Source organism: Thunnus maccoyii, chromosome 13 (genome assembly GCF_910596095.1).
Source record: "Thunnus maccoyii chromosome 13, fThuMac1.1, whole genome shotgun sequence".
Classification (NCBI taxonomy): Eukaryota; Metazoa; Chordata; class Actinopteri; order Scombriformes; family Scombridae; genus Thunnus; species Thunnus maccoyii.
Genome location: NC_056545.1, coordinates 12,717,691 through 12,727,889, shown reverse-complemented (window position 1 = coordinate 12,727,889; position 10,199 = coordinate 12,717,691). Strand labels below are relative to the sequence as shown.

At 37.6% G+C, this 10,199-nt stretch overlaps 1 long non-coding RNA gene across 1 annotated transcript; it reads left to right on the top strand.

The window, feature by feature from the left end:
• Positions 1-219: 219 nt before the first annotated feature.
• Positions 220-7,838, top strand: LOC121910880. The gene is made up of 3 exons (XR_006099749.1): positions 220-303; positions 4,070-4,188; positions 7,355-7,838. It is a non-coding gene; the product is annotated as an uncharacterized LOC121910880 (long non-coding RNA).
• The last annotated feature ends 2,361 nt before the right edge of the window (positions 7,839-10,199 follow it).

Sequence of the window (10,199 nt, the reverse complement as noted above, 5' to 3'; positions counted from 1 at the left end):
CCTACATAGTCAGACGATCCACCTCAGACAATATCTGTAATCTGCATAACAATTTAATTATAATCTGCTTGAGCCTCTCCTCCACAGTTCTCCCCTCTTGAGTAACAATCGCAGCAGTACCAAATCAGCCTCTGATTGTTTTGGCAAAGCACTGGCTATTTAATCAGGTGAAGTGAATGACGGCCACATTGAAGAACAATCCCCCTTTAAAGCATTAATCACAAGATAATTGGATTGAAAATTCGGGAGACGTTGTCTTTGTATTCCATTAGCCTGGAGTGGATTTCTCATCACTCTCTGGCGGTGAGCACTCCCGCTTCTTTTTTTACATACCCCATGCTCTCTTTCACTTCGCCTGAAGGCTTTTAGAAGAACATAGAAAAAGTAACGAGAGAAAAGACAGATAAAGGAAAAAAAGAGTATAGAACGAAAAGGGAGAGAGGGAGTGGAAAGAGAGTAAAAAGGAGGAGTTTGGTAAATTTGATTCACTTAATTTTGTATAAAGGGGGCTGGTGTCCTCAAAGGGTAAATTGACCCAGTCATTGTGATGAATAGGCTCAATTAATCCACCTAGTGTGGGACAGGGGTTAATACATGTGTTAGGAGACACCCCCTTGTTGGCTAATTTCTCAGACATCATCTTACATCTCTTCAAGTGAAGAAATCACTTATTGTCACTTTCTCCTGTCCTCTGTCTTTTTTCAGTGACTAATGTTACGTGGTATGACTTAATGTGTACTTTGTTGCTGACTGTAACACACAGTCTTCATCAACAGATGGAGTTTCAGATGTCATAAGGATGGTTGTGTTGACATGTCAGCTCAGTAGCTGGTATAATTTCATCCATACCACTGTTAGGACTTCTTGTCTGCATTGAACGCATTTAAAAGTTCATTATTGAGCTTGAAAATAGTAGTTTGATAAAATGTACCAGCTCTGCAGAAGGGACAGAAAATAATGCTGGTAGGGTGGTAACAACAGCATTCCACGATACATCTTTACAGACACGTTATTAACTTCTATCATTGTCCTTGTGCCCACTGCTGCCAAGTGACATCCCTCATTATTTAATTAGCTGTTGAGTAATATTTAACAGTCAGTATTTCCTGAATGACAGGTCAATCCCACCCTCCTCCTCGCCTTCTTGATTCCATGTGTCAGAGATAGTTGGAGCAAAATTCAGAACAGACATTTTGACTTGTCATAGTAGGAAAAGCTCAGGCGTACTGAAACTGCTAGATGGAATTCAGCCATCTTTTTATTTTATTTTTTTTAATTTACACCTGTTACACCTTTTCCCTAATGTGTCTGAGCATCTTCCATGAAAAAGAGCTATTTCAGTCTGACCTCACCTCAGAGGTCCTGCACAGCCATGGTAAACGCACACAGGTGATTTTAATTATTGTGGCTGATTAGACCTCTTCTCAGGTCTGTGTGTCTGTGTACAGAATGCCCTTGAGTGACATCTCCTTGACTTTCTTGTTAGCTTTGTTAGCTGTGGGGTGAGACAAATTACACGTATTTAATTCTCATCAGTGCATTGAGTCCTCCAACCTTCAACCTGACCAGAGGTCTAATCAGACAGAAGTGAAAGCACCTGTGTATGTGGTTGTGCACAGGGCCTTTAAGAAGAGCTCTAATCAGGCATTTTAAGTGAAAACATCTGTGTGGTTAAACCATTAGTATGTAGGTGTTTTAATCTTCTCAACACATTGTAGTTCTCAGTAGAGTTCCAAATATATTTTAATATGGTATTGTCCTTTTTGCAGGCATCATTTTATGTACCATGAGTAAATTGATGCACATGTTTTCATACAAATTAGACAATATTTTGCAAATATTGAAGAATATTGGACATCATAAGTTTCAAAATGAAAAATTCAAACTTCTTTTACATATTCCATGGTTTGTGCATGTGTGTACACTTTCACAATGACTGAGATGTATGACAATGAACAATGTGTACATAGAGGTTCATAAATCTGGCACAGAATGCACATATCTGCTTTTGTGCGAACACACTCTGTCATGAATCTATAAAGTTTTATGCATCTGATCCAGGAGTCTAGCCAAGGTTTTCAATACTGTGAGCACTTAGTAAATTGCACAAGAGTAATTTACACTGGACTAGTATGATATTCTGTACATCTTCCCATTCTAAGAAACCCCTTTATATCTCTTTTCTCCTATTTCTCATTTTACTCAAGCTTCAGTGTATTACTTTTTCATCACTTTAAATTGGATATCCCAGAATAATAGTGACCCTGTCTATTATTAATACACCGAATCCATCATGGCAGGAAGAATCAGGATGTGGAAACCCCATGAAAGATCTTGAGGGCTTGGGGAACTTATGATTTCTCTGCACGCACATCCTCTGCCTACCTGTTTGAATGTGTGTCTGATAAGGATTTGAATAGGGTACATTATACAAGACCCCTGCCTGCAGATCTCTTTTCACTGACTGCTAATAAGAACAATATACCTCACAAAAGACACAGCTCGCACAGGAAAGACAGACTCAGAATGTCATCGTTTATCTATTCCATTTTACTTTTTCATATTTGGCTTAAGTCTCAACAACATATTATTTAACAGTGTAGGGAAAAGTAAATCCATCAGACTGGCTTAACTCTGTTGTAAGGAAATACTTTAGAATAAAGAATTTTGAAGCCAACATATTCCTATTTTTTACACTAGCAACTTATACTGTCTTTGTTATGAGCTTATAGTGTGTTCTCTGTGTAAAACTTTGTTATTAAAATTGACTGGTAAGTACACCATCTGATAAATATAGTGGTGCAAAAAGTTCATCCAAAATTAATTGAGAGAACAATCTCACCCAGAGCTCAAATGATTAGTCAATTAATTGGTCAGACAATACAAGCAAGCTGATTACATCACTTTTGGCTCTGGGAAATGGTGATAGGCATTTTTAAAACTATTTTCTGATATTTTATTGACAAAACAATTAATCCATTACTCAAGATTAATTAACGTTGAGAATAATCATTAGTCGCAGCCCTTATCTCACTTCAAGGTCCATACTGTATAGATGTCCTCTCTAGATTTTGATCAGATTACATGATTGTCATTAGCAGATGGAGTTTGTGTTTGTTTTGTTTCTGGGCAAACTCCATCTGCTTATGAAAATCTCTAGAACAGCTACTAAATAGACCTTGAGATGAGATTGTGTTGTTGTCAAAAATGTGCAGTATTTCACTATGAAACCCTGTGGGGTAAAATTTTTAAGTCTGAAATTTGTATGTAAAGTAGCTTACTAGGTACTTAAAAACCATATTTACATAAGAGCCATACTTTCAATTACAGATTTTTGTGGATTATAATATATTAATACTGATTTAACAGCGATAAACTAATATCTATATATTATATTTATCGGTCTAGCTCTAGTTTAAAAATGCTTCAGTACTGTGAGAAATCAGGAAACTTCAGTATTGTGTCATTTACTAGACAACCAACAAACAAGTTTTGAAGAAGCGAGACTCAAACCAGAAACTCTTTGTTGTATTCACCTGTATTTCAAAAGAAAACTCCCATTTCAGTCTATTGTGATAGAGGAGGCCTTAAGGACACTTTAGGGAATCAGAAGTAGTATTGTAAGTTATCAAAAGGGAACAACCACAGGGAAAGTGTTCTTGTCTACCTCCACTTAAAGTCTGTGTAAAGGAGAGATTTATTTTGAAACACATTGTACATGTTAGAAAATAATTGCTGAAAACATGTGAAAAGACTGTGAACTATGCAGTATTGAATTGTGGAGTTAGAGTGTTAAACTGTTTTTCACCATTTCTGTATTCAGGATTTTTTGGGTGGGCCTGAAATAGTGGATCCATGACGTAGAGGGGTGTATAGCATGACCCCTCCCTTAACACTGTTCAAGAACTAGAGCGCCTGTGCAAGGAGTTATTTCAAACCTAGTTGAAGTGTCCATCGGGTTCTGACGGGTAGAGTCGGTCCACCCAGATAACATATCCATGTCCCACTGCTGGTGCAGTGTTGCTGCGTGAGCCGCGTCTGAGTGGCTGCCCTCTCTGCCTCTGTCCAGTCTCACACACGCTGCATCAGGCTGCATTGAGGACGCTACTCCAGTGCCTTCGCCATCACTACAGGCGTACTCCTGCGGCTGCTACATCCAGTCCCTCGCCGGCGCTTTTCATCAAATAAGTGAGTAACGTTGGCACCAAACTTCATTGAAAAAAAACAACAATTTAACATCGTAATGATTTGTGATGGATCACTTGTTGACTACTCATTTAAGTTACATTTTTACTGAAATAAGTACACATTTACCTACAAAATAGGTGCTGAATTAAACAGTGGCTCCTAGTGTTGTGATATTTTTGAAATATCATCCATGTTGCTAGTCATACAGCTACAAACACGTCCTATTTTATATTGTGTATTTTTTAAGGGAGTTCGGCATGAGTTTTGTTAAGTTCAAAGGCTCAGAGGCTGTCCAGTTGGGCCGTACTTTCAGCACCTTCAGTGGACAGACCCCCAGTGCTTCAGAGCTCAGAATACAGCTTGTTTTTCCACGATTTTGAAACTAATTTTATATACTCTGCATTCTTTTTAATCATTTAAATTTGGCTGGTGGTTAATAACACATTTTTCTGTGGTGTGAAAAACTCAAAACACACATTTATTATTGCTTTACACAGACTTTAAATTTATGCAAAACAAAACCAGATGGCAGTGCTCTCCTACTCTATCTTGATTCACAAAGACAGTGCCAAATGCTATATCTTCCCGGGGACATCACAAGAATTAATACAAAGTTTGACAATGATGTCATCACATGTCAAATATGCATTATTTATGAGAATGGCACTGTAGCCAGCAGCTTTTTTTTCAGCAGAACTCCAATACCATGGAAACAGAATATACAATGGGCATCAATCAAATGTCCCCACACCGCAACCATCACAGACACACATACACACACACATGCACAGCCCACCTACAAAATTATGTAACTGTTTTGTAACCTGTAAAGATTTGGGTCTGAAGAATCCTGCCTCATTGTCCAGTTTGACCTTTTAACAAGTTTGTGTCAGCTCTCGCAGCTTGACCTTTTGTTTCCTCCAGCCAATGGTGCCTCACACATTGCAGAGAGGAGCCTCATTACCAGCTAATTTATGGCTGTCAGAATCCCACCTGCCTGATGTATACTTTATACACTGGCTGTGCTTACATGAGTGTGTACTTGTATGAGTATGTGTGTGTGTATTCTTACTGAACCTTTTGTTCCCCAAAGCTGATCAAGCACATATGCACAAATAATCATGCACAGTATTCAGACTCACAGTATGCACAACATGCATGCAACACTAATATAGGATGCATCCACTCTGTGTCAATGTAATTCAGTTCTCAGGGCAAGAACACTTGAAAGTTGCAGACAGGTTCAAATGTATAAAAATGTGAGAATACAAAGACTATTAGGAAATGTTTTATTATTAAGATAAGATGTACTTAATTGTCCCCTTCGGAAAATTTTTCTTGGGCTCAGTGTATCACAAAACATTTATTTCCTAAACATACTTACATACACATCTCACATCAGTATTACACATTTCTTAAAAATTAAAAACATATATATTCATTTATTTATTTATAAATGTTATGAAAAATAAATATAGTTCAATTTCTAGTCTAGTGTATCATAGAGATCTTCATCATGACTGAAAGGAAAACATTCTACACTATATCTAACTCATCAACAATAAAGAGATTTGTCACAATGCTTAACCATACAATGCAGATGAATATGGCTGTTTGACACAATGCATGCAATTTACAACTTTTAAAGCATAACTTTCATCAATATTTGTATGCATAATCCCACAATAGAGACAATTAATGTTGCCCAAATTATAGACACAATCAGGGTTCTTGAGGCACATTGATTTAATTAGAGTGCTCTACAAAACCTACCATTAATCAAAATGTCATAGTGAGAAAAAGTTGAACTGTTTTTTTGTTTGTTTGTTTGTTCTATGCAAAGTTTGAGTATTTACCGAGAATTCACATTTACGTGTGAATTTCTACACAGATCTGTTGGATACATGTCCATTTATGCATAATAATCTGTTAATTTGTACAACAGACAATTGAGCATATGTGCAGGCATGGTGAAGTGGTTTTCAGTGGTTTCTCTGTTATTGCTCTGATTTAGAGTTGCTCTTTGTTCGAGGTTGATGGTGTTTGTCTTCATTAGTTTTACTTTGTCGCTTTTTGGTACTTCCCCAGCCAGACATCAAATTGAATGCCTTGTTAACATTTATAGTGGAGTGGAAAAACAACACAGCACTGGTTTAATATTTCTTTTCTAAATGGCCTGAGGTTGTACCAATTTTCATGGAAAAAGTCAAAGCTGCAGTTGTATGCTTGATGTGTTTACCTGTGAGGCAATCAACAAACCGAGCTTTCAGACATGGGTAATGTGCAGAGGGGTTGCCACACAAGTATATCCTTTACCATAAGGAGGCTATTGGAATCTCTAGTAATTTATTTGAATAACTCATTTCAGCGAAGAAATTTATCAAAAAATAACAGACTGGAAGGATTGTGTTATAGTTCTTTTGTCAATGAAGGTGGGAAACAGCATAAATAAAGCATAAACTATGCTTTTGATAAACTGACAACCTCATATGTCTAATATGCTTACCAATAATAATTCTTTGCAAAAAAGCAAAATAAAAGATGATTTCTTTTTCCTTTTTTTAAACTTCTTGAACTTTGAAAGATCTACACATATTTCAATAAAGGTAACAGATCAATAAAGGTGTAGCCATATGGGAGTAGACATTTGTTAGTGAATCACAGGTCTGCTCACCTCATCATCTCCCTCAGCAACACACAGATGTCTCTAGCTGAGTTGGATAATTGTTAATGCATGCTGGCATACTTCATAAACAGGAGGAAAAAAACAATTATGATTATTATGGTATGGTGTTATGGTATCAGTTGTTTAAACTTTGAGTATTATCTAATTGTTTGACAGTTTGATAATGAATTACAAGCACAATATGGAAGCTGCTCTGGTGGCTCAGAATAGTCTTTTATGTTAATATAAAGTAGCTAACCATAACACAGTTGAAAGAGACACAGCGCCTCTGAAAATATTAATGACATCTGGAGATATATAAGACGCAGTGTAAAACCAGCCATTGTACTATCATTAAATTCAACTGTAAATCCAGGATTTGAGAACAAAGCTTCTCTTCACCGTAAGCATGAGTGACATTCTATTTGCTCTGCATGTGTCCATTTGTCTGTATCATTTGTTGCATTAACAATTATGTGTTTTTTCATGTTCTTTCACCAGTTACACAAGGCCCCGTAAGGAACTGACGACCTAGAAACTGAGATTCTGTCAACTGGCTTCAAAGCAGTTTCAGCAGAGTTTTGGTGTTCTCAGTCTACCCTGTTTGCCTCTGATGTAATACAATTCAAGTGCAAGTGTAACATATTGTCATGGTGTGTGTATGTTTGGGTGTACTTGGACTAATGGTATTTAGGGGACCTGTTCATAGAACTACATTGTGGGGACTCACCCCCCATTTGAGGACAATAGCCTTGTCCCCACAAATTTAAACTTTTATTTTAGGACTAAGACTTGCTTTTTTCATGGTTAGAAATAAGCTTAGATTAAGGTTAGTTAAAGGTAGAGTCAGTCATTCTAGGGAAAGATTGTTGATAGTTGAACTGAACATCCAACAAATACACCCCTCCCTTAGTGCTCCTTCAGAAGCTCCGCCCCCAAAATTCATGGACACGCATTGCCAAAGCAATAACCAAAAGAGAAATATGGTGGAATCCACAGCGATGCATCAGCTGTAGAGTCACTTCTGTTCCTCTCACACATTATCACAAGTGGAAAGAAAATTTCATCTCATGTGAGTCCATCCACACTCTCCACTTTTCTGTGACCTCCTCACTTCTCACTCAACCTGCGCTCTGCGTCTCTGTCCACAGAAGCAGCTGTCTGACAGCTGCAGCTCTTGGCAAGCTGAGAGGACAGCAGCCGGCCAAACTGCCTTCATCAAGCTGACTGACAGCAGAAATTTACTGAACCAAAATCGTTTGTATTTCGGCTCCATGAAAGAAATCGACAGTCTTTGTATTTATTACGGATGCGGTTAACAAGTTCAAAACACATGTACAGCAGAATATCTGTGTGATTTAAACAGCTGCCTGCTCAGATTACACTTTGCTAAAGGCGAAAGAAATAGACTCAGAGTGTAAAAAACATGGGGTGGGGGGTCTCCATGAGACTGTCTCAGATTCAGTGTGAATTGAGACATCTAATAAAATGGAGGTGTATTTGTTCCCTGAGAAAACACTTTCTAGGTGAATTTGCCACGGCCTTTCTCTCTCCAGTTCGCCAGCCCTCCCTCACCATTCAGTAGATGCTGGAGATGGGAGACTGTTATGTCCTCACACAGACAGCTGCTCTCTTGACTTCCCCCGTCCTGTGCACGAGCATGAACGCCCCATGCTGATTGGCTGGGTAGACTTTTGTGGCTTGGTCTAAGACACTTTGTTTGTCTCCCATTGACAGAGCCAGGGCTGTGTATGAACACCAGACTTTATTCAGTGCACACACAGAATGGACAGCTGGCAAACCGTGAGGAGATATTCGCTGACAAAAAGCGTATTGAACAATCTTTCTCCAGGATCACTGACTCTACCTTTAAATGACTAGCTTTGAGAGAAAGTAAATACAATTTACCCAAGTGACAAAAAGACATATCAGTGTGTGAGTTTTGCATATACAGTTTTGAAGGTGATACTTTATATAAACTATACAAATGATGAAAAACCAACACCTGTAAAATGAAATAAATACTTTAGACATTTAATACAGTTCCATGTGGCCTTAGAGTTTATTAGTTTTTTGTACGTGTGTATGTGAGAGAGAAAGAGAGAGAGAGTCAGCTAAAAGTACTAAATGCCATCTCTAACCAGATAGAACTTGTGCAGTAATCTTCAATCTTGTATCCACCCTTCTCCTAAGTATACTGTGTTTTCCCCTATTAAAATTTCATACAGCACAATGTGCTTTTAAATGCTCCTACATTGGTTGGCTTCCCTGTATAAATCCAAAGGGAGGATTTCCAAAGGAACCATGGATGCTGGTAAACCCCTCAGAGGACACAGCTGCAAATGCTGAAAGATGGCAGGCTTTACAGTTCCACTGCCTTGAAAAAGGAGACTCAGTAGACTCAGTTAACTCAAAAAGATAAAACACTGTGTATTATTGTACTGCATAGTGAATGCAATACCCTGGGATACCTATTCTTCTGTAACATTTGAAGTGTAAAATAAATAAATAAATAAATTTAAAAAATCATATGAATCATATGAAGTCTCTAGTAAGTTGCCCATAATCTACATTATAATCCCTAACAAAGTAAGTAAGCAAGTAAACTTTATTTATAGAGCAGTACTAATGGCCACATTGTGTTTTACAGATACAACAATTATATTCACTCAATTGTAAAGTAAAATTTGAGATGAAATTCAGTATATTTAATGACATACTGTAAATTCTTCATGTCGAAAGATGTTTAGTCCTTCCATCAAAAACTAAACACAACTTGAAAGCTGTACTGAACACAGTACATACGTCTAGAAAGAATAGTCTTCCATTTTCTTTTAGCTACAAATTTAGTTTTTTAGGTTCAGCTGTCATCTGTACTCAGTTTCAACCATTTATTGTGGATACACAAAGATACACAGGGGTCAAAGTGTTTTCCATGAGGAAATGACATAAAAGACTCACAGCAAGTAGCATCAGAAGTTGGAAATCAGTGATGCCAAACAAAATTACATCAAAAATTACTTGCTCACTCAGAGTAGCATGTTGACTTATATGGACGACTGAGCATACACCATAACACTTATTGGTGTTTTATGCTCTGGCAACATGGTGCTGTGTTTGTTTATAACATTGTGAATGGCACATAAGAAGTGTGATGTGTCACAGTAAGGAGCTCTGCACACAAATAAATGTTTTTTTATGACATGTATTTCTCTAGCATTCAAATGAGTCAGCCTGCAATCTCAACAATTCTTTACCAGCTTCACTTCATCAGAGATCTACGACATTCTAGCAACCACTGGCTCTCTCAAACATTACATATATCTTTCATCAACAGAGCAGCATC